General features: G+C 39.3%; 1 pseudogene; it reads right to left on the reverse strand.

The window, feature by feature from the left end:
• Positions 1-448: 448 nt before the first annotated feature.
• LOC134623249 (peptidyl-glycine alpha-amidating monooxygenase-like) lies at positions 449-26,303 on the reverse strand (annotated as a pseudogene).

A 26,303-nucleotide genomic window follows, 5' to 3' on the forward strand; every position in this document is an offset into this window, starting at 1 on the left:
ACATTATACAAAAAAGTGATTTCAGCTGACTTCTATTATTCACTTTTTTTGTGTTATCTCATACTCATCCTTTCATCCTACAATCTACTGGTAAAAAATCACTTTTTCAGCTTCCTTTCCTCCTATTCTTCATTTCTTAGACATGACTGGTAACTGACATCCTATTAGACTAAAAAAGGCTGCTGTCTGAGGAGGCACTAAATGCTTTTCTTAACTATAATAGTAATTTTTTGAACCATCAAGACTAAAACTTATTTGGATTTTTTGTTATACAATTAATAAAAATTGAACTGCTAATACGAGATCTGTGTTCTTTGCCAGTAAGGTGAAGGCATTACATTAGACTGAGAGTATACAACATTACTGAGAGGTTTTTTTTTTGGTGTTCTTTTGGTTGAAAAAGCCTTTTAAGAGAAGAACGGTTATAACATAAGTAAAACAAACTTACTCTGCTCCCCAGTGGTGGTCACCTCTGTGAAAAATGACCAAGTTAGAATCTGAGTCAAGAGCAAGTCCTGACACCTGTCCTAGCTGAAGTGAACTCTGTGGCCAAGCTGAAACTTGCTCAAAATGGTAGTCTATAACAAACACACACACACACACAAGTTAAGGTATGCTCAACACAGTGTCAAAAAGTGGTACCTGGTATCTGATGATAATAAGCAAATGTACACAGTGTGGTAAAGTGCACATACAATATATCAGTAACAAAACTAGTGCACTGTATTTGCAGACTGGATACAAATCAGTGATTATTCTGGGCTATGATACTCAAGAATTAAATTGGGACCACGGCAAGATTGGATTTCAGCTAGTGATTTATGTTTCAACCGTCAATGATAATTAAGAGCTTTGTGTAATGATCGAAAGAAAAGCGCACATGTTTACATTACCTAATTAGCTGCATCTGATTCCCACTATCTAGTTGATATGACCTGTTTCATTCATGCTTCACAATCATTTTCAATTGCAGTTATTTATGATTCAGTGGTACTACCCTAGTAGTACCACTGAATCATAAATAACTGTTTACGGTGGCAGACAGAGATGGCAAGTAAAGTAGAAATCCTTCGTTACTTTACTTAAGTAGAATTTTCATTTGTACTTGAGTAGTTTTTTTTTCCAGATGTTTTACTTTTACTTTTTAAATGTTCTTAAAATTTCTGATTTCATGTTTTTAAATCAGATATTGGGTTTGTACACATGACATTATGTTTTTTCATACTGTGAAATGTGATGCTAAACAAACTGAGGTAGACTAACTGTGTTATTTGCTGTACTGTGATGGCTTTAAAGTAAATAACACTGTTGAATTCCTGCACAGAGGCCATCCAGTAAAATATTAGTATAAGCAGTAAATCAGCCAACAACTTATGAAACATCAGCTGAAATCTGGTTGAATTCAGGTGTGTAAATCTACAAAGAGCAGCAGGTCAGCTGATCACAGCCTGTACACTAAGAAAATCTACTGGAGCTCTCAATAAAAATAATTTTGAGTTCCCCATAATGAGCCATTACAACTGATTTCTGGATTCCCCCGCCTGCTAAATCCTACTTTAACCCCTGACTGTACTTGTTTTCGTGTTTAAAGGCCCACTCTACAACGTAGGCAACAGAAAAAAGATACATGCATATTTACATACTTCAAATTTATGTAAGTGACTGTGCATTGGGCTTGTAATGCTTTTTTCAAGGTGTAAGAAACGTACACATGCCTGAATGCAGACTAGTTCTTACACTACACCTTCTAATTTAAACATCATTACATTGTTATTACATTGTTATCTTCAATTCAATTCATTTTTTTAAATTCAATTTTATTTATATAGCTACAAATCACAACAATAGTTGCTTCAAGGTGCTTTATATAGTAAGGTAAAGACCCTACAATAATACAAAAGGCTTCATATTCTTATACTATTTGTGTGTGTGTGTGGAGAGAGAGAGAGAGAGAGAGAGAGAGAGAGAGAGGGAAAGACAGAGAGAGTGTAAGTGTTAGAACTTACCCTGATCCACAGTTTCTGGTTTGTTTGTATCCAGCACAACTGCGTGGTCACGATCATCTTTATGGGAGAAAAAAACCACATTGTTAAATATAGTAGTTATGCAATTAATTTTAAAAAGACAATGGACCACAGATGGAAAGAATTGCAAAAAATGACTAAAAATCTTAAATTAGCATAGATTTTATTCTACAAAAAACAACAAATGCTAAGTTAACAATTTGGATTACAGATGGTTAGTATGAACAATATTTGATGTCGCTGTACCTGTAGATTGTCCCAGATGCATCACAGAATTCATATGGCTTGGACTGACTTTAATGGGTACATTTGCCTCAGTGGGAATATGTTGGAACAGCTCTTCAGAACCCATCTCCATGCAGTTCATGTAAGGGATAGCATGTCTGCTGTCCATGTAATACATTATATAGAAGTTGCACATTTCATCATCAGAAGTACCGCTGTATTAAAAAAAGACAGATACCTGGTATTAATTTCTCACCTAGTTAGTATATGCAAACAGGCAAATAATGTTTGTGTAAACAGTTTTATGTTGTAAGTGTAACATTAAGACCTTCTCTACAAACTTGTCAACATAGAGTATTATATTTCAGCAGCTATCCCTCTATAAATTAGTAATATCACTGACAATTGAAGACTAGCATATTTATTTTAAATGACTAACTGTCACAGTTGGACACAATTTATTAATATCGGGGTCACAGGCCGGCTCGAGCCTATCCCAGCTAACATTGCGCAAGAGGCAGGACATAACAGGGCACTTAGAATTACTAGACTTTTTTAATCATCTTACAATTTGTAAATGTCAGATGAAATCAAAACTAATATGTGAAAGAAATAAGATGGTTGCATCTTAAGAGCTTTAGTCCATGTTAAGAAATTAGCATTACTGGGCCTTCATTCATTTCAATAAGTGAAGTGCAATTACTAGCTGGCCTTACGGGCCAGGCACATACACAAAACCCACATTCTAGATACATTCTTATGTGGAAAGGCAGGGCAGACTTTGGTATGAGACATTTTTTTAAATTAAGATCAATACAATTTTAGCACAGTGCTTTTTTATATCTTACTGCTTGGAAACTTCATGCTTGGTTTCTTTATGCCTTCAGTGCATACCATATTGAGAAAAACAGTAAATGGATAAAAGTGTTATACTTTTTCACTGAGGTTACATTAGGTTGAAGAACTCACCCAATGTAAGTTTTTGAGGTTTTGCCCTCACCAGTGAACACACATCTGGCAGCAAGGGTATCACCATATTTCACATTCACCTGCTTGTTAGCAGGATAGAAAGCCTAAAGAGAAAAATCAGTCAGTGGTGAGCAAAGAGAAAACTAAACTGTACTTGAAAAGAAACAGACAAAGTGAGCAAGAAAGAGAGAGAGTGTTAAAGAGAAAGAGAGAGAGGGCCTGCTTTTGCATTAGGTCTCTTGCAGTCTTTGTACCTAGGACAATTTTTTAGTTGTTTGTTAAGGTATTTAAAATTGCTGTATACATTATTCAGGCCTAAAAAGGCACCTACTTACAGTGCCTAGACACTAGAGTGGTGTCTTGACGTAACAGATTAATCTCTTCATCATAGCTTCTGTTAATGAGTGAACATTTTGTCCTTAAACTTAATGTGTTAGAAGCAGGAAAAATGGCTGAGCTTAAGGATTTGAAAGATTTTGACTAGGGCCAAACTGTGATGCGCACATGATTGGATCAGAGCAGCTCCAAAACTGCAGTTCTTGTGGTGTATTCTGCAGTGGTCAGTATCTATCAGAAGTGGTCCAAGGAAAGATAACTGGTGGACCAGCAACAAGGTCATGGGCAGCCAAGTGTGTCACTCCATGTGCATCACTGATGCACATAGGGAGCAAAGACTGGCCTGTGTGGTTTGATCCAACAGATGAGTGAATGTGGCTGAAATTGCCAAAAAAGTTAGTGCTGGTTCTGATAGAAATGTATCAGAATACACAGTGCAGACCAGTCAGGGTTCCCATGCTGAACCCTGTGCACCTCTAAAGCACAAACAATGGGCATTGTAAAGCTGTAACACAGAGCAATGGAAGAAGGTGGCCTGGTCTGGTGAATCATGTTTTCTTTTACAGTACATTATGTGGATGGCTTGATTTTCCGGTAATAGACATTCACACCAATGCCCTGTGGGAGATCTTTTTGTAGGGATCTGGCAATGCTCATTTCAATAAGCATTGCCAGATCCCTACTGGTATGTGTTCCTTCTTGTACAAAGGAACACATACCAGTTATAATTGGGTAAGGAACTTGTACTCCCCAGCTCTCCTAAAGTAATTGCCTTTCTCCTTCATGCTCTTGAGAATAAGCTGAGAAACACAGCAAACCTTTGCAAATGGCACGTATGAACGGGCCATCCTAGAGAAACTGGACTACCTATGCAACTTTTTTTAAAGTCTAAGTATCACCTGGATATAAAGTATATATACAGTGTCACAACTAATACTATATTAGTATTAGTTATTAGTTACAACTAATATAATACTATATTAGTTGTGACACTGTATTAGTTGTGACAACTAATACTATATTAGTTGTGACAGTCAGGAAAGATGAGGATGGAAAAAATGTCAGTGCCCTCCACCTGGAAAACCATTGCCTTTTTGGGGCTTGTCTCATTCTTGCCCCTCTTTTGTGTACCCGTTGCTTTTTTCACCAACATCAAGCAGCTGAAATTGATTAACAACCTTTCTGATATTTAACTGCCCGGATCAGTATCCCAGAAGTTTAATTGACTTGATACTATACTTTAAAAGTGTTCCTTCAATTTATTTAATGTATTTGATCCCCAGCAAACCATGATTTAGAAACATATTTTTTGAGCAGTATATAAAGAAATGAGAGTTTGCTCAAGCACAGTACTGTGTGGTTCCCAAAAATGGGCCTTTGATTTGATGACCTACCTGTGGTAGCTGAGGGGATTGTCTCCCAATCAGGGTCCACTTCCCATCTCGAATTCTGTAGCCACTGACCACTTTACCTGTGAAAAACAGACTAATTCATACTAACACTCATACTGATAAAAAAATGATCTGAAAAAGATAGAAAATTCTTTGTTTTTTCTCACCAAGGTGGTGTGTGTGGGTCCTGAAGGCAAATGGGTAGATTGGATATGAAGTATAATCGCATGCGACATCTGCATCTGTAACTAACACAGGAAAGCAAAGCAAGTCAGGACAGGCATCACTTTTCTTCTGACTTATCCATTCATGCATTCTATCAAGCATTTGTGAGCAGACTGAAACAGCTGGCTTTACTTTTAATTATTTATTCAATTTGTCTTGATGCATGCTCAATCATCCAGGTAAGTAAATTCCAAAAGGTTGATTCTGTTCATCTGGACATAGCATATTCCAAGGAAGAAACGTTTCGTCACTCATCTAAGTGACCTCTTTAGTTTCAGCTGACTGCAGGTTTCCCCAACCTTATAAACAGTATATTGCACAATAACTGAAACCAGCCCACTAAATAAGCAATGGGCTGTGAGGTAAGTTCCTTGATCATTAATATGGAAATTCTCAACAACCATTGATCATAGACCATAGATCAATGGCCATGAGTACCATTCACAGAGAGTTAGGGAATGGCTGCAATCACAGAACAAAATGTACAATGTACTGTTTATAAGGTTGGGAAAACCTGCAGTCAGCTGAGGCTGAAGAAGTCACTTGGATGAGTGACGAAACATTTCTCTCATTAAAAAACACTACGTCCAGATGAACAAAATCAACCTATTCAATTTGTTACTTACAAATAAAGACGCTATCCAAGTTAGTTTTGTTATATGACAAAGTACATAAACCCGTAAATGAGACTTTGTCACACACAAACACATGATTTACTGCAGGTGGGACTTTGCTATGTTAAAAGACTTATAACATACCTCTTTTTCCTGGAAGGATAACTGTGTCCACAGACATGAGCAAATATATGCCAGCAATGAATGGCTGCCTTTTTAGAAGTCCAACAGAAGAACAAAAACAAAAAAAAGTTAGTGGATTGAAAGGAAATGTTTATTTTCAGGTTATCGATGTTTATATTCTTTGATGTTCTCAACCAGAAAGCAGTCTTAAAGAAACAACTGTTAAAACGTCTTCTAATTTATTTTGTTTCATCATTAACTGAAAAGTTCATTTATTTAACTCATTACTTACGGCCTAGAAGTCATTCTTAAAGTAAGTCCTGAGCAATCTCTATGGTGATCTGCAACAGGCAAATAAGAGGGGACTATGATATTTATACAGTTAAGCTGACATTAACATAAATGATCAGAGCCCGACCAATGTAGATTTTGGAGAAGATACTGATATTTGGTGTTTTAAAAATCTGATCTTCTAATGTATCAGACAATTTCTTTTTCTTTCCAACACAAAACATAAACAAACATTCATTATGTTAAGTCCTTTATTTACTCATTCATGCGCTGCACTACTCTGCTCATATCAGCTGCTATATTTTTGGCATTTCAAACACAGGTGTTGCAACTGGCAAATTGCAATGCACCATCTGGTGGAGAAATATGCAAAATCAACACTTATAACATGGTTGGGGGATATTTCACCCATCTTTTCTTTACTTTATAAATTTTTATTTATTGGTTGTTATAAATGTTGATAGAGAGGGATGAATAAATAGCTAATATTAATAATATCAATGGGCCAATATTATTTAATATTAATAATTAATAATATTGGCCCATTGAAGTCAATGAACAAGGGACACAGAACAGCAGTTTTCTTGGCTTGCTTGGTTAGCTCAAATTGATCAGCCCAGGCTAGAAGGCCAGAGGCTAATAGGTGAAGGCCAGTGTTCAAGAAAGTTGACACATTTTTACCAAGTCTAGGTGGTACCCAAGTTAGATACAACTTATGTGATATAGAGAAGATGGACTGTAGTGCGTGAAAGTTTGTAATAACTCCTTTAGCAAGTTAGCAAGGAAAGCCTTCATAAAAAAGAGAAGGTGTCAAATCCAGTTTAATAAAACTGGCAAGTGGAAACTCAGCTAAAACTTTAAGAATAGCATCTCTGAGAAATCACTTGGTGACCAAATGCACACCGTTTAACCAACAGTTTTGCCTTGTCTCTTGTAGATATAACCACTTTATAAACTATATATTTTAATACTTTTTTAAATCTGTTTTTCCAAGATCTTAACAGCTGCTTTTTTCCTAAAAGATATGTGGTCCTCTCAGGACAGATTTTATACAATCTAATGCATTTACTGTAAATTAAACAAAGTATGAAATGTTTAAGCTCAGTCCTAAACATGTTGAGGAGGAAATGTTAATCCATGAGGAACATTTTTGTGCAGAATAATATTTTTAGTTTTGATAATTTATGTACAATTTGCCAGTAATGAAGTGTTATGTGTAGTGAAGTGTTTCCTTGCTTCTTTTGCTAAAGGAATGGTTCTAAAAAAAAATCCTGCACCTACTGTCATTGTCCACTACTGATAAATCATTTTGGGTAATACAGTAGATATTTATTTAACCTATACAAGTAGGAAAATTTTATAGTTCTTCAGACAGGAAGGTGTGCAGAAAGGTAAAGGCATCCATGTAGAGTGATGCTAAAGCATGTTATAGGAGGCCGTCAGCAGACCGACAGCACAAAACAGTGTTTTGTGCACCTACTTCCCATTTCCTAGCAAAATATTAAGAAAACTGGTGACTCCAGACTTTTGTACAATACTGTATTTAGGTTTGAGAGATTCACCACAAAGTTCAATGTAGAGAATCTACAACTGTGTGTTTGGTTGAAAAACAACAGAAAACTAATGTTAGAAATATCAGAAATAATATATACTTACTACACTAGAAGAAGTCATTTCACTTGATATAAAAGATTGCAAGACTTTTGTTACAATACTGTATTTAGGTTTGAGAGATTCACCACAAAGTTCAATGTAGAGAACCTACAACTGTGTGTTTGGTTGAAAAACAACAGAAAACTAATGTTAGAAATATCAGAAATAATATATACTTACTACACTAGAAGAAGTCATTGCACTTGATATAAAAGATTGCAACATTTTATTTCAGAGGTGAATGGTCTTAGTGTAGTATTTAAAATGACTTTTCAAACTCTTTGGATCTTTCCAGATTTTTACTTAATTACTGCTGCTTTAATTTGAGCTGCTTAATTTGAGCACATAATATTTTTTTATTACATTATATTTATGTTTCAAAAGGACTCTCCTTTGAAAGCACTAATATCTCCGTAATGAATCTGCAGTACAAAGTAGGACATTCCTGAACTTCTTCCAACTTTAAAGCCAACATCTGATAAAATACAGAGAATAGTGGTTAACAATGGACATAAAGGCCTCATGAATATAAACAGTAAAAGAAGAAGAGGGAAAAATGAGTAGCATACATTACATAATATACATAAAACCTACAGATTCTTCTTTTAAAATAAATGTCAAAAATAAAACTCCACCCACTTTCACTGCAGCAGTTCAATACAGAAAAAGTCATATTTATTAACTAATCTAAGCAATTGTTAACCAACCCTGTGAGCGACGTACCTTTGGGTAATTTGGTAGGTGGTGCATTTCGAGCCCCAGGCATACTAATTGCTGCTTCATCCTCACAAGTGCCTTGCACACTGCCACAGTCCCTTATTGTAGAAACAGCATAATAAGCACCATTTTCTCTTTATGAATGACCACAAAACAGTGAATCCCAAAGGCAGTTACAGAACAAAACAAACAACTATCTCCAGTTTAGCCATTTGCTGTGGAGCAAGCATATAGAGGCATTTACATAACGAAAGACAAACGCACAAGCAAATAATATTATGTCATTAAGAACTCACTAGTAAGACTAAGTCAAGGACAGGTTGACCATTTGTCATTGAGCAATTCTATTGCCAAATTACAGTTGTATAGCATCAAATCAAAAGAACCATGTTGCATCAACTGCACCCTTTCGGGGTCGCCACAGTGGATGACCAGGCTCCATCTCATCGTGGCATATGTCTAGCATCCCCCTGCCACACCAACCTTCTACATATCCTCCTTCAGTACATCCATTCAAAACTTCTCTGTGTTCTTCTGCCTTTTCTTTCTGCTTATCAGATTCATATTCATGCAACATATTCAAGAATTCTTGTCCAGTTATTCCACCTCTCTTTACTGCACACGTCCAAAATAGCTAAGCTTTGCCTCTCTCTCTTTGGATCTTGCAGCATCTGCTTGCAGTCAGCATACATTATGTATTCAGTGTAGCCATAAGGTAAATGTACAGTGACATTAGGAAAGACATAGTCCAATAGAAAATTGTCCAATAAAATTTGTACGTTTTTTAGTTTGTGAATACACATTGCTTTTCATATGTAAGAACCTTAAGCAAAAACAGCAGTCAAAACCACTGCTAAGCATTTTCACCTTGAAAAACTAGGGGACAGATGATAGTTATGGTATGTAACTACCAGGATGAAACTACATTGTCAGAATTAGGAACAAGGTTTAGTTTAGCTATTTGAAAAAATATTCAAGCCAAGGACTCAATTGATCTACAGTTCTTTTTATTAGAAGCACCTGTCATAAAGATAAGAAAATGTTATCAATCTGTCAAAAACTTACTTAAAATAAAAACATTATTTTCTTAGTTTTTTAAGGCAAAGTCTGGACACAGAGTGAAGTCTAGTTTTTGATACCCAAATTTGAGCCAGCACACAGGATTTCTCTGAGAATAACTATAATAAAAAAAGTGTGCATATGAGACAAATATATAAGACAGCTTTCTTCCATTTGTACAACATCTCTAAAATTAGAAATCTCACATTAATGCTGAAAAACCTAACCACTGCTAAAGGGTTTCTCACAGTAATGTTTACAATTCTGTGGAAACGAGGAAGCCTGAACTAGAAGCGGTAACCCATAGCAACAGTTGTCACCACTCACAGAGAGGGGCGCAAGCGTGCTACTGAGGAAGGGCTGAGTTGCCAGCTGACATGCAACACTGTAGGTGAGGCATTGTCACTGTGTCTGCAGGGAAAGGTATCACCTGCCTAACCTGGTTCATTTGGCCTGCAGGCTGAGGATTTACAATTATTTGAGAAGAATACTCATTTTTTATTGATTGTAACATTTGAACATTGTTAGAGCCACCTTCTTGGTGAACAGCAATGAAATACAATAATGAAAACAACTGACATGGTACCTTGAACATCTAACATGCTAACTGGGAGTTATACCTGAGACAGTAAAAAAAAAAATTATTTTGTGTGCAGAGAGAGAGAGAGAGAGTTTTGTGCTTGAGAGACCTCTGGGACTGACAACCTGAATAGAGCTTAAGTGGGCCTCTGGGTGGAAACATATCAGGTAAAGTAGCATATCCCTGCCAGTGGAGCCCCTTTTCCACAGTATTAGGGACTGAGGCTTCCCCCCTTCTGAGGGTCGGGTGCCTCTAGGTGCCCAAAGGGGGACACAGAGACCACTCCCTTGCTGGTGGTGCACATACAGCTAGAGGGGGGTACTACTCTCTTGCCAATGGGCAGAGAAATGGCAGGCCCAGGCCTGCAAGAGCTAGGTGCAAGCTTGGGCTTCATACCTACACTTGAAGCTGATGCTTAAGTCATTTTTTATGTTGCATTTACATTTCCACTGTCAGTGGTTGGTGGGTAACTAAAATAAAAAGCTATTATTGGTGCACTAAACAAAACTAGATTTGATCTGTGCTGATGTTCACAGCTAGCCATTATTTGAATAATGGTTAGGTATTTAAATAAGAATATAGTCTAAGATTACAGTTTTTCCATTACAACTGAGTACCACCTAATGTAATTAGTCGACATTATAGCAACGTAACTGAGCATTCCATGACATTATTAGTATTCTACACGAACGCAACAACAAAGGGGGACCTCGAGGCGACAATATACTTGCTGCTCTGTCTGTGGCTTTTCAGCAGACTCAGGGACCACGGCAGGGGGTTTGTAGCCGTTTCCCTCGGGTATCTGTTGCTGGGTTTCAAAAATGGTGGTTTTGATTTTTCGTGAATGAGATGCTCTCATGACTCATCAAGTGACGGCACTGACCAGCCAATTGGTGGCATGCAGTCTGACGACGTCACATATTAGTACCTGCTTGGATCACTTTAAAACCCCAGTTGAGCAGATAGTATTTCAGTACCTGGTACTATGACCTAATAGAAAACCCTGAAAAGCATGGAGAACCGGACAAATCTATCCGAGTAGGTAATAATGAAAAAGGGGCTTAACTTGCACTTCTTATGCAAGGTCATTTTTTTGTTCCTGGGTCCTTGGCTTTTTTAATAACAACAAAAACAATAATAAAATTAATTTAAAGTTGGGCATTACCAAAAGCTGTGGGTGGAGACAGGGGTCTGACAGCCAAAGAGCAGCATGTGATGGACTGTGTCCATACTGGCAAGAGGTTATGAAGTCCACTGAAGAGAAAAACACTGGTTAAAATTTTTCACTTCAAATTGACAGTGAAGTTCACACATACAAATCGCCTTATCCCTTTCAATGCACCAACAGCCTGATTCTTTGAAAATACATCAGACTGATGAATTGGAGAAAGACCATCACCACCCTCTAATTAATTTAAAGCTAGCAATGACTTAGTTTCCTGAAAAATGTTTCAAAATATGAAAATTTATCAAAAACTTTTTAGTGAAACTAATAAAATATTATATTGTGAAAATAAATTTACACAGAAGATATACAAAAGGTAATCATGGTGACACCATGTGATAGCAAAGATGCCTTTAAAATTTCCATTTCAACTGTTGATATAAATTGAACTTTGTCATTATTACTTTGTATCCAGCTTATAGATCAGCTAGAAACATTTTCTGTAATTGCCAATCACTGTAGGTTTTATAAATAATAATAAATTAATAAAAGATAAAACTCACCAATATATGCATCTTGCCTAGTTGGAACTGGAAATGCCATGCAAAGGTAAGTGTCCGACTGAAATTAAGGAAAACAATGACATCAATTACTGAATGAGTGCTAAATGGAGAAAACAAACAAACAAACACGTACACACACACACACACACACACACACACACACACACACACACACACTAGTTAATACCCCTTAACTAGGTGAGTGGCTTCAGCAGATCCCAGGAGGGATATCCAAGATCTCCGTCCAGGAAAAGCGCAGTCTTAAGCCTCTACTAGACAGGACCCTGTCTACTATCTTGCTGTATCTAGGACTGCACTCTGGGGTCTGCTGAAGCCACTCACCTAGTTTGGGGGTCGCTGCCCCACAGAGGTCACTGTGCTCATGTGGACCAATGTTGTTCTAACACTCCACATCTCTCGAGCTTGGCAGTATTTCTCGAGCTTCTTGTGTTACTTCTTCTTGATGTTGCTATTAGAGCAGGGCGATATGGCCAAAAATATTTATCACGATATATATTTGAAAATTTGCGATAACGATATAACTGATGATATAATTGATGCGAGACAAAATACAACCTCCACAACAAAAAAAAAACCCCCATCCATTTATTTTCACTTAAACAAGCAGCTGTTTTTTTTGCATTAAAACTATATAAAAATTAACAGTGCAAATGCAAATTCCTTGCTGAAAGTTTAACCAAAAGGCATTTCCAGTAGAAATGGGCTGACATATCCTGAGCATAACCATGTATAATATCCACTGAAGTTAAAAAGAGGTGCTTTGCAACATTAAACGGCAGTGTGCCCAAATAAAAAAGTCAAATGCGTATTTTTCGGACTATAAGGTGCACGGGATTATAAGACAAATTAAGCAAAACAAAGCAGTCAGATAAATCAAACTTTATTCAACTCATTCTTCTTGCTTCCTCCACTTCTGTACCATTGATTCATTAATGCTGTATTCTATCACAGCTGCTCTATTCCCATGTTGTTGCAGTATATTAATGACTAACCTTGTATTGTGGATGGATTATCTCAGTTGTTCTCCTGACTGAAGTTTGGTCCGTTTACAGCATCCTGCCATGCGATTGCATTTGTCTCTAACCATCAGGAACCTTCACGTTAACTTTTATCGAGTGGAAAAGTGTTAGCGTTCATCCTCCAGCTTCACTGTTTATGTTATGCTAACATAGCTGTGTCGCTAGCGATCATGTAGCACATCATTATATACCACCTAGCCCAACTTCAGTAACCTTACAAACGTCACTGCTGTTTAGTTTCTTGTCTTCATTTATGTTGAAGCGATAGCAGAGCTGTACATTTGAATTTTTTTCAGAAATCTCTCAGTCAGAACATGCTATATCATGCTTAGGTAATTAGCAAAACTAGCGAGCTAACTTCTGCTAACTTCCTGCTAACTTCTAACTCCGTTAAATGTAATAAATTCTGTTTTCATGGATGCCTAGATGTTAAACTTCATAGTTACACCTGGTAAAGCAGCAATGCTGATCGTTTTATTAAAGATGAAAGAATTTAGACAGTTTTTAACTCTTAGTGATGCTGCAATGTTCGTTTGACTTTGGGACCTGAAGGGGATGGCGTTTAGGACCCAGATTACTCCCAGATTTACGAGCACCTTAGTCCGACAAATATGGCAATAACGATGGCCGCTTGCATGTTCTACAAAAAAATGTGGTTTGGTGGGTATCTGACGGACAAACACCAAACCAGTTCCACATCACTGAAGTGGCACCATTTTTACAAACCAATTCTGGTTCATCCGTTTCACTCAACGATCCGCTTTCTCCCTTCTCATTCTCCGTTGCCGCCATGCTTTTTCCACCATGTGCGTATGAAAAGAAAGGCACTGCGCATGCGCGTTTTACCCATATTCTATCGCGATATTTCATTTTCTTATCATTGCCTAACATTGTACCGGTATTACCATGAACGGTATAATATGGCCCAGCCCTAGTTGCTATCACTTTGTATCTATCACTACAGCCTTTCCCTCTGCTTATCCACCACTACTATGTCTGGTTGGTTAGTCAACTACTAGTTTCTCTATCTGCATCTGGAAGTCTCACAAATCTTAGTTTTGACATTCTCACCACCTTTACTAAGCCATACTCAGCACAGATGTTCCTGTATGCCCTGCTGGTAGCATCTTGCACCCTATATTTATATGCCAGATTGTTTCAGGGTCATCTTTGACCCTGCATCTGGAGATCCTGTCTGATGTAGTGGACCCCAGTCTCTATAGATCTTGTGCATAGAGCTTGTTCCCATTGCTGCCATGAATCATGCGTCTGTGCCATCTTTCAGTCCAACCTTGTCCAGCCATTGGTAAGAATTTCTATATCAGCCACCTTTCCTGTCTATTGGTGGTGCATGCTGTGCAGGGCAGTTTCTGTTCTTCCTCAGGTTTCTGTTGCCTGGGGCATTTACTAAGCACACGATGAGTTGCAGCCACCTACCTGATGTACTCATGCATTTTGTTTTTTCATCCTGGATAGAGATAATGGCTCTGACACTCACTAGTCCTTGGTCTCCTTTCCGCTTAGTGTACAGGTCTCAGGGTGCTGGACTTGGGGTGAAGTCTTTCAAGGCTTGATCAACCTTCATTGTTGCAGAACAGCTTTAAATTGTTAACCCATTTTGTGTTCCCTGAAAAAGTTTTTGGGTAACCTTACCTTTTGGGGGTTTTTTTTTTGTTTTTGTTTTTTTTTACCTGTGGAAGTTAACCTTTGTATCATTTTAAACTATTTATTGGACTAGAACAACTTGAATTGCAGTAAATAACTGGAAAATTGGGGAAGTTCTAAAACTTTGACCAACTGTGTAAATAAAATTGAATTGAATTTAACTGAATTCAAATCAATCCCAGTGAAAATCTGTGAGGTAACTATAGACCAAAGGCCATGCCAGAAGACCATTACATCTGGAGGAAACTTCTTTGAGATTGCCTAAATAAGAATGGGCTGACATTGCTTATGAGATGAGACTTGCTAAAAACTTCAACAAGTGCAGGCTAGTTTATCGAGGTGGAGGATAATTTGGACCCTGTAGCTTGTGATTTTCCCATATATTTTTTTCTGTGTTCAAAGTAAAATAAAGTAAAGCATCCAAAATAAAACTATGATGTTTGGGAAAGCTGTGCAGGGCCTCTGCTCCTAGCTGCCGCCTGGCACACAATGCACCAATCCCTACGGTGCCTCCTGTGGGTGGTGGGCCTGTGGGTGGTGGGAGGATGGGCCCATGTCCCTTTTTTGGCTGTGCCCGGATGGGCCCCATGGACCAAGGCTCAGCCAACAGACGCTCGGCCTCGGGCACCCTCCCCAGGCCTGGCTCCAGGGTGGGGCGCCCTATCCGGGGCAGGGTGAACTGTTCCTTGATGTTCTACTCATACGGGTCCTTCTAAATCCTCTTTGTCTGGTCCCTCACCCAGGACCAATTTGCCATGGGAGACCCTACCAAGCGGCAAAAGCCTCCAGACAACATAGCCCCTGGGATCCCTGGGACACACAAACCCCTCCACCACAATAAGGTACCGATTCGCGGAGAAGCTATTCTATTCCATTCTATTTTAATTCTAAGCCTCTTTCTTCAAAGGTGTCTTCCTTTAAATGCATTATTGATCTTATACCCAAAGTATTTCAAGGATTATTGTCACAGTGGTATATATGCGCTCACTGGTTTCAGTGATACTGTTAATAGGGATGGTGCATAGCGCAGTGTTTACATTTGTATGCATCTCCTCTGATGAGACATTGTGAGTGAGTTTGGGGCAGTTGTGCTCTTGGCTGGGTGACTACTTTGAGTCTGGCCACAATCTTCATCCTCAGCTCAGTAGATGCATCGCAGGTGCTATGTATCATCTAGTATGCCTTAATCAGTATTTAAAAAAATAAATAATAATAAAAACCCTCTCACCCTGTGAGGGGGGTGATATGTTTCTCAAGCATGGGGTGCTCTACCAGATGCCTGGAAGTTTGAGGCTTTTGGCACAGTATCGTAGCGGTACTAATTGTGTAATTCTGGATAATGACCTTTGTTGTGCCTGAAATCTGCTTGAGCCAATCTTCCAGTTTCGGGGTTAGAGCCCTCAATTCTTCTATTACTAAGGAACACTGTGGATTTTACCAGATCTGTCTGTCTGGAAGTCCCTTCAGGACCTTAGCCCCATTATTCTCAACCACCTTTGGTGATGTATCCCATTAGGGGATACATCTGTTGTCTCTGGGGCAAAATTTCTCTCTTGGCTCTTGACGGAGGCAATCGCACGTACTCCTTCTCCCTCACCCCTCTCCCTTATCTTTCCTGCTTGGCTTCTCATGTCTTTTGTATAGTCTCGCTTATTCTCTATCCCTAAGAGAGTCTCCCAGACTTGTTCTCTAAAAACCTAAAGAAGAATTATGGATTTGATCAAGTGGTCCCTTAACGAAACTGACAACTCCTAGGAGAGCCTGATTGTCCTGCAGAGACGTTTGCTGCCGGATACTCGATGGTCGGTTGCGTCGTGTGTCTGGCGACACTCTCGATGGAGGAGATTGAATGAGATCTACCAGTACCTGGCTTATCGAAGAACAAGAAGCGACTACAGCTGTTCAAAATCCCACAAGGCTGGCCGACATGATAGACTTGTTTTTTTGGAGTACTTGTTTGGATAAGATCTTGGAGAGGCTCATGGCTCTGCAATATGGATAACATCTTGAAGAAGAACAACGGGAATTGAGAGACCTGGTGACCAGTGACGGACATTAGACTACTGTAAAATTGGAAGCAGTTTGTTCGCACTAACCAAAACAACTACCATCTTCATCTCATGTGGCCCCCCACTGGCGCCAGCTGGATGCTCAAGGCAAAAGCTGACAGGAATAACAAATTCCCCTTAGATAAACAAGACTGTGTTGTGACTCTCTTCCCCCTCCTTCAAGGCCACCCGCGTTGACCAAAGATTGTTGACTTTTGCTTAACCGAGTGAAGGGACACTTGCTTTCGGCTGAACACGGAACACACACACACACACACACACACACACACACACACACACGTACACTGACACAGACCTACACTCACCCCCCCACCCCCTCCAAACGCCTTCGAAGCTTATGTCTTCCATGTTGTGAGATGTGATGATTCATGTGCTGAGGTGTTTTTTTTTTTCTGTTTTCAAACTGATCTCCCTGTTGGAGCTCAGTCTGGGGGGAGTTCTTTTTTCTCCTCGTCTTTCCTCATGTTGTGCATTTTCCATTGTTATACCTCTCTGACCTGTCTTCCCCGTGTGATGTTTGTGTAATGTATGTATGGTCGGAAGGGTAAGATGGTGCTAGCAAAGGTCGGCAGCCTTAAACCAATTTCCTTCGGGGTCAACCTTCAGGATCAATACAGTTTTACTGAATTGAATTGAATTGAATTGAATTGAATTGGTGGCAAATTCTAGTTCCTATATTCATCTCCAGCCATTTGGTTGTGCCTCAGTATGTGCCGTTTCAGGTTGTATCTTGCATCCTGCTACTCTGCGATGGATAGTTTCTGGGGCAACTTTGTACAGTTTGCAGCTTGGGTCCTGTCTATGTTTGGAGAAGTAATGGTAAGGTTTTCAAATATAAGAACACTGTACCAGTGTCAAGCATGGTGGTGGTAGCATGTTGCTGCAGCGTTTCCAAGAAAGGTGATCATGTATCCATCCAGAGTTGTGCCAGAAACTTGTTAATGGCTACCAAAAGCATTTGGTTAACGTACAACTTGTTTAAGGACACTGAATATTACTGGTATATATAAATATATTTGAGCCTGCATGTATTATATGTGTGGACCAATGACTGTAGAAAACATGGACGACGCGACAGCGCCTCCTCCCACTGTGCAAAAATGAAGCCAAAATACCCCGCTTGTGGAGGCTGCCATCTTGCATTTTTGGAGCCAGAGTCTGCGCAGTAGTGACTTGAGGTGGAGCGACCGAGCGTTACACAGTACCACAGCCTGGTAACATGGAAACTTTAAAAACATCAGCAGAACGTTTCAGTAGTGTAGTCTAATTTGTTCTTTTCATTTAGTAATAGAGTCCATATTATATCAACAGCTACATTCACCCTCGGGAGAAACTAGTGAGGGAGACCATCAGGACCAAGCTGGGTTTCCTGGGTCCAGAGGTTTGGAGAAACTTCTTCCCTTTCTTTCATCACAGCTGTCCTGTGCCAGATGTTCTGTTGACCCACTGAAAGAGGCATCATTTAAGAAACACCAGGAACACTGAAGCTCATTGCATTGATCAACCAGGACTCATGATCTTCACCAGCAGCTCCCTCACAGGGAAATCTTCAGCACTCCTCTGTAGGCCCATCCCAGGAGATGGATAAACCCAGCATTTCATGAACACTGTGATTGAGACTTTTGGTTTGTATAATGTTGTAAATACTTGGATACTCCCCAGAGGCTCTGGGCTTTTACATAAAGATATTATATTCAGTCCTGTAGAAAGTTATATATTTAAAAATATATTATCCTCTCTGGTTACTCTGGTATGAATAACTCTGAGTCACTTTATGGTAAATAACACACTATGTGCAAAAAACTTAAAGAATTCCAGATCACAAGTTTGTAGTTCAACATACAAGTGACGACCTTTGAAATTCATCAGGTTTTATTTAATTGTGTCAGAGAAAATCTCACATGCTCTTCATGCAGCTGAGTACATCAAGTGTTTAAAACGGAAGCTGTGCAGGTCTGAGATCAGCAGCTTTTTGAAACACCAAACTGAGGTCCTGTTAATGCTGATATATAGTGACACAGTTACATGGGTGATTAATCCTTATGTTTTTGTCTTTAACTTTATCAATAAAACAGCTGCAGCTTTCACTACAGCACATGTGGTACTTTAACCTTTGTACTGTTTTCATCAATTTATTTTGCAGTTAACATGTGAACATGTTGGATGATCTGTCTGCTGTCACTGGGTGGTGCTGAGGTCTGAATCTGAGGGCAGCTCCTGTAATCACAAAGAGAACAGAACCATCAAACTGAAATATAAATTTTATCCCTCAAAATTGAAATAAAGCTGACCCGTCTATGTCCTCACACACTCAGGATCTGAAGTTCTTCTCTTACATTTTTTTCAGTATTACAGTACACTACAGTACTTTAATCCATAGTTACTGATTAATGAGGAGTTACTGAAAAATGATGTTACTGTCTTTACAGGTGTGGCAAGAGACTGAAAACATGCTGTTCTTTGCACATATTTAATAATCAGCTCTGCACGGGAGCTGAAGCAGAATGCAGCCTGTTGTTTTTACAGTATAATACTTGTAATAAAAGTACAGTAACGGTAATTAGTGACTGACTAGCCCGGGGCGTTTCTCTTGATTTCTTTAGTCGGGGTAAATTCATTCACCTGCACGGTTAGCTAAACGAACTTTACAAAACAAGTTTCCCCAACAGCCGAGTGCTCATCTTAGCTAGCTAGGTCTCAGGACCTAGCTAAGGACGGTAGTTACGGATTAGCTTACAAACACGTTCAACTTACCGAAAAAGTGCAGCGGGGCCTCGGGTCCTTCTGTCGGGTAGTCCAGTTTACTGAAGAGCACCTCAGGCTGTCAGGTTAAAACAGTCCCTCGTGTTTTCGTAACGTAAACGCTGGCCCTCCTCTCAGAGCCTACGCTCTATCTGGTATTCCCGAACAGAGATACGCAAGTTTCTCCGTGACTGCAGCTGCCAGTCAAAGCTCTTATGATGACGTTACACCCCAATTTAACATGGCCGCGGTAGGAATTAGAATCAAACTTATGGGAGAGGAGACCCCTTGGACATCGATCAGCGTGATGAGAACTATTGATAATAAAAGAAAGAATCTTTGGAAAAAAATTATCTGAGGAGAATTAAGAATTAATTTATTTTAGTCTGACCCCAGTCCCATCCGCTAACATGGATTAGCGGATGGGACTGGGCTTCATTTTTGGGGAGCTGTCACGTCGTCCATGTTTTCTACAGTCATTGGTGTGGACAAAGAAAAATCATTTTTTAAAAATCAAACTTGTGCACTAAATTCTTTTCTTTTAAAGTCATTAAATATATAAGCTATACAATCATTCTACTTTATTAAAAAGAACAGGTCAAAGAACTAATTATAAGCCCCAAATTACCATGGCATTCATAGTTTGCATAAACTTGTGTGTGCATTAAGTGTGCATAAACTTCTGAAACAAACAACTGATAGACACACACCAACATTGCCTGGAAACAGACTTACCCCAGTTGGGATAACACCAGGCATGCGAAGATCCACAGAGAAGTTATATGGGTTTGCTATTATCTGCTGCTGATTGGTCCTGGACACACATTTACTGGGATTCAGTACATTTTCCTGAGAGCTTCAGCAATACAGACACAATCAATTATTAATAACATGTTCAATTACACCAAAAATACATCAACACAAGAACCAGCATACCATATCATATACCATTCCATACATTTTTGTGTTTTTATAATTAAAGTTGCTTTAGGCTAGTAAGGCTGTAGCCAGACTACAAAAAATAAATAAATAAAACAATATGTGTATATTCTTACCTTTTAGACACATGCAGAGTACTTTGTATTTTCAAACTGTGGCTGTAAAGAATGAATGTTAGCACCACCACACAGGATGCAGGAACTCCCATCATTCCAGTGATTATCAAGTGTAATGTCTCTATGCTGAAAATGTAAAAATAGATGCTGTCACTACTATCCTGTGGAAGAAAAAGTCTATTAATTAAACTACATATGATAATGACTGACATACCTGCCTATTTTCTTTGCTCAACTTGATTGAAGACTAAAACTACAACTAGAGGTGAAGGTGTTCTAGAAAGACCTCACTCATTTAGCATCTTTACACTTGGTCACTTTGCTGGCAGAAAAACAAAAATTCTGGAGCAGAAACCTGGAGAAAAAAACAAAAAACAAAAACATGCTAAATGCAAAAGTGACAGATATGGAACCCAATAAGGCAGCAATGTATAATTATTTTGTTAACAAAATGTGTCTATTAGACAGTATACACTGTTTAATGGACACATCTACCTGGTGAGTTTGATATAATATTAAAGCAAAGGGGAGTAAAGTTTAATGTGAGATAAAATATCATGACATTACAGAAATCACAACATTTCACGTTACTGAAAAGGTCAAGGTTGTTTTTGAATGGATGCAGAGATGGAAATTGATGGGAATTCACTTTCTATACTAGTCTTAGAATTTAAATCATAATGGAATTATCACGGAATGTTTTAGCTGGCCCAAATTGGTTTCAGATTCACCTACAACTACAACATCTACAACTCTTTCCATTCATAGTGTGTTAATTATTATCCAGTAAGGATACCATCGTTCCCTCGAGGGTGGACAGGAAACTGCAGGATCTAGGATTGAGCAGCTCTCTCTGCAGCTGGATCGTTAACTTCCCGTCTGACAGACACCAGGTGGTCAGACTGGGCAGCATCTCCTTATCCCCCGTCATAATGAAAACTGGTGCTCCACAGGGGTGTGTACTGGGCCCTCTCCTGTAATCACTCTACACCACAACTGCACGGCCACTAGCAACTCCAATTTCATTGTTTCAGGTTTGTGGACAACACAACAGTGATGGGTCTTATCACCAAAGGTGATGAGGCAGCTAACAGGGTGCGAAGAGAATCATCTCATCCTTAACATCACAAAGACAAAAGAGATGATAGTGGACTTCTGAAGGTGTAGAGAAGCAAATTTCCCCATTACCATTAATGGCGCTGCTGTGAGTGAGCAGCTTCCGTTTCCTAGGTGTACATCTGGCGGAGGATCTCACATTGTCAGTTCACAGGAACAAAATAGTGAAGTAGACGCAGCAGCGCCTCTTCTTTCTCAGGAGACTGAACAGATTCGGCATGAGCCCCTGCATCTTCAAGACCTTTTACCGCGGTGCCATTGAGAGCATCCTCGCTGGATGCATCACTACTTGGTATGGCAACAGCACTGCCTACAACTGCAAAGCTCTTCGGAGAGCGGTGCGGTGTTCCGAAAGGATAATTGGAGGTGAGCTTCCCTGCCTCCAGGACATCTACAGAAAGCGGTGCCTGAGGAAAGCAGGAAGGATCATCAAAGACTCAGGTCACCCCAGTCACTGTTCAAACTACTTCCGTCAGGCAGGAGGTCCTTGCAGTATCTGGTCCCGAACCAGCAGATTGAGGGACAGCTTTTTCCATCAGGGCATCAGACTGCTGAACACTGACCACTTCACTGTCACTTTATTGAAACTATGACATTTTATGCACTCCATAAATGGCATTTTGCACAATATTCATCTTCTGACTTTCTGCATATTCAGTAATTTGCACATATTCTTTTTATTTCTACATATATTTATACCATTCATTGCATATTTATCATGGGCATATTTATTTTTTACATTATTTTTATATTTCTTTATTTCTGATATATACACACACACACATATATATATCTATATATAGATATATATATATTTCTTATATTTTTGTACACTTAATCAATTCAGGATTTATTGAATCGATATTGCATTATTTAAAAACTAAAATCAATTTGAATCGGGGAAATCGATTTTTTAAACCCACTCTAAGTCACATATGACATCTAACGGTCTTGCGGACATAATGGTTGATTTTGTAATATGAGGGTGTGCTGCCTCATGTTGTTTGATGAGCTCTAACAAAAGTTCCAAGCTAAATAACGCAATCATCACCACAAAAGTGATAAACTAAAATGCTCCCCCACGCCCCCGTTTGTTTTTTTTGTTTTTTTTTAATTAAGAACCAGTGTCATTGTGGTATTTTAATGTCATCAGTCTGAAATGCACTGACTTCCTCAAAATGTCTTGCTTAACTCATAGCCTCATTGGTCCAACGCAAGTACTAATTTATTAGTATTATTCATACAAACAACAAATGCAGCAAAACAATTAACAGCAATGAAAAAGTAGTTAATTTCAGGTGAGTAGACTAGCAGGGCAAAGTTGTTATGTCCACATGGTGTGATCAATAGTCCAATATAAAGCCCTAACCCCTGAGTCCAAACCCTATCCCTAATGCCTTGACTGCCACAGACAACCAGAGATCAGGCGATTGGCATTTTGACTGCTAAAATGAATCCTGCAACTGTAACCAAATTGCTATATTGTTCCATTTTCAAGACCTCTTTGAATATTTAACCCAACAGAGTTGATGGGCATGCCATGTGTCCAAATAAAATGACAGATTTTAGATGACATAGCACAAGACGCACTCTCACCAAGTCAGAAGTGCAGACTTAAAACTACATACTACATGTGTACGTGTGTGTGTGAGTGTGTCAAAACAATGAAGCCACTACTGAATGTCACAGATGGTGGCCAAAAAGGCACCAAAAGGAAGGTTTAAATATTAACGCTGGCGGACAAAAGGACAACATGTACATCCATCCATCTTCTTTTGCTTTTCCGGGGCCTGGTCACGGGGGCAGCAGCCTAAGCAGCCAGCTCCCCCAGCTTGTCTGAAGAAACACCAAGGCGTTCCCAAACCAGCCGAGAGATATAATCTCTCCAGCGTGTCCTGGGTCTGCCCCGGGGCCTCCTCCCGGTGGGACATGCCCAGAACACCTCACCCAGGAGGCGCCCCAGGAGGCATCTTTGTCAGATGCCCAAACCACCTCAACTGGCTCCTTTTGATGTGGAGGAGCAGCGGCTTTACTCTGAGACCCTTCCAGATGGCTGAACCTCTCACCCTTTCTCTAAGGGAGAGGCCAGCAACCCTTCGGAGGAAGCTCATTTCTGCCGCTTGTATCTGCGATCTCGTTCTTTCTGTCACTACCCACAGCTCTCTCTTCACCACAACGGACTGGTACAGGGTCCACATCACTGCAGCCACAGCACCAATCCGTCTGTCGATCTCCCGCTCTCTTCTCCTGTCACTCGTGTACAAAACCCCGAGATACTTATACTCCTCTGACCCGGAGTAGGCCCTCCATCCTTTTCCGGCTGAGGACCATGGCCTCAGATTTGGAGGTGCTGATTCTCATTCCCACCGCTTCACAATGAGTTGCGAACCATTCCAGTGCGAGCTGGAGGCCATCACCCAATGAAGCCAAAAGAACCACATCATCCGCGAAAAGCTGAGATGAGATTCTGAGACCACCCAAGTGAAAGCCTTCCGCTATGCCTCTAGGCTAGAAATTCTGTCCATAAAAATTGTGAACAGAATCGGTGAAAAAGGGAACCCCAGGTGGAGCCCATCACCCACTGGCAATGAGTCCAACTTACTGCCGGCTATGCGGACCAAGCTCTTGCAACGGTTGTATAAGGATCGAATGGCCCGTAGCAATGGGCCAAACACCCCATACTCCTGGAGCACCTTCCACAGGACACTCCGAGGGACACAGTTGAATGCATTCTCCAAATCCACAAAACACATGTAGACTGGTTAGCCAAACTCGTCATGCACCCTCAAGTATCCTTGAGAGGATAATAACCTGGTCCAGTGTTCCACGACCAGGACAAAAACCACATTGCTCCTCCTGTATCCGAGATTCGACAAGCAGACGGACCCTACTTTCCAGCACCTTGGAACAGACTTTCCCAGGGAGGCTGAGGGGACAACATAGATATTTCTGTCTTATTGTGGACAGGAACTAATTTTTGGAGTGGCACAAATGATTTGTGTGGCATCTTATTGTAACACATGATTATGATTATTATTTTGTAAATAGTTATACAAAAACCGCTTGAGACATTTTCTGCTATTTAATTCTGGTTTTCATTGTAAAAAAAAAAAAAAAAATTTTCCTACTGAGATTTTTTATTTTTGTGTGATTTTAGGTCTATTGTGTTAATACAGTATGTGAAAATGAAAATATAACTGTTAATTGAGACAAAACACACATATTGTCTCAAATTTGCCTTAAAATTCAACATGCCAAAAGAATATGCTGGAAGTGGATCAAGTGGATCAGGAAAACCTTTAGGCAAGTTTGTGTGTGTGTCTGTGTGTCAGACTTTCTTGCAATTTATCTAGAGCTATAGTTCTAAATGCTTTCTGAAGGCCTTTCGGAGATTTTCAGAGAAAGCAGTATCTGAGCAGTATTTGAAAGTCATGTCCTTAAGAAATAGTAAAAAAATCCTATCTGAATGAGGCTTGTAGCAAAACGTACTTTGAAACAGTCTTTTCAATTTTTAATGTGTTATTATTTTCATTATTTCCATTAATGTTTGCACATGTTTCAATAAATCACTATATCTACTTCCAATATACCAAACAAAATACGTAGGAATAATTGACGGTTCAAGACTTTTGCACAGTTCTGTATGTAAGCAGATAAAATTGCTCATGTGTCCATAATAATCCTATTAGCAAACAAAAATGACTGAACTACTCAAAGACGTAAATGTGATGATAACATCATTATGGCAAAATCCAAACAACAACAACTGCTTTTCTCCTCTACTTGAAACATACGTGAAACCCAGAGAATGCTTATTAATGGCGAAAGAAAAATAACCGAGATGCTTTGCTTGCTTGGTGACTCATCATCTGTTAACAGATAACAGAGTAGGGTTGCTTTAACAGAGGAGGAGTGAGAAGGGGAAGCTCTGTTGACATCAGAACCCAGGAGACGGAGGAAACTATGGAAACAGGGCTATTCCCACACGTCAAAAACAATGCAAGGCTTACTGAACATCTTCACATGTATACTATTACGTACATACTAACATTAAGCATCTTTTAAAAAACAAAAAATCATTGCAATATAAGGGTAGACACGTTCTTAGATACATTTTATGACATGACATCTGGTCGGTGCCTATAACGACAAGCGTGTAGCTATTACGTGAGAATTTATGATTTTTATTTATTTGAGTGATTGATTGATTGATTGAGCGTTTGTTTTTAATAATGCAAAAATAGCACTGGCGTTACGACTAAACATATGTCACGCCTGAACATAGACCGGAAGCTACAAAGGGAAAATGCATCGATTTAACGAATCGATACATATACATGACCCTATATCTAATCAAGCGAAATCTAAAGAAAAATGTAGCTAAGGGGTTCCTACAACTTAGTCTACCTTATCAGGTTACTAAAAAGGCAACTTTCACATCGGTTTTCCACATAAGCTAACGCCCGCCATCTGTTAAGCTGATTCGTTTTTTGTCAGGTTATCAGTTTCACTACAATAGCAAAAGTACTATAGAGCTTGATTAAAGATTCTGAAGATATGAATTTTGAAAGTGAAAAGGTACCTGCACGCTGGCACTCGGCGTCTTCCACTCGCCTGTTATTGTAATAACCTATGCTTCCTTGAGCATAAGCAGTGGCGTCCACACTTTCACTTTTCAGAG

The sequence above is a fragment of the Pelmatolapia mariae genome, unplaced genomic scaffold, assembly GCF_036321145.2.
Source record: "Pelmatolapia mariae isolate MD_Pm_ZW unplaced genomic scaffold, Pm_UMD_F_2 NODE_ptg000494l+_length_34817_cov_1, whole genome shotgun sequence".
Lineage (NCBI taxonomy): Eukaryota > Metazoa > Chordata > Actinopteri > Cichliformes > Cichlidae > Pelmatolapia > Pelmatolapia mariae.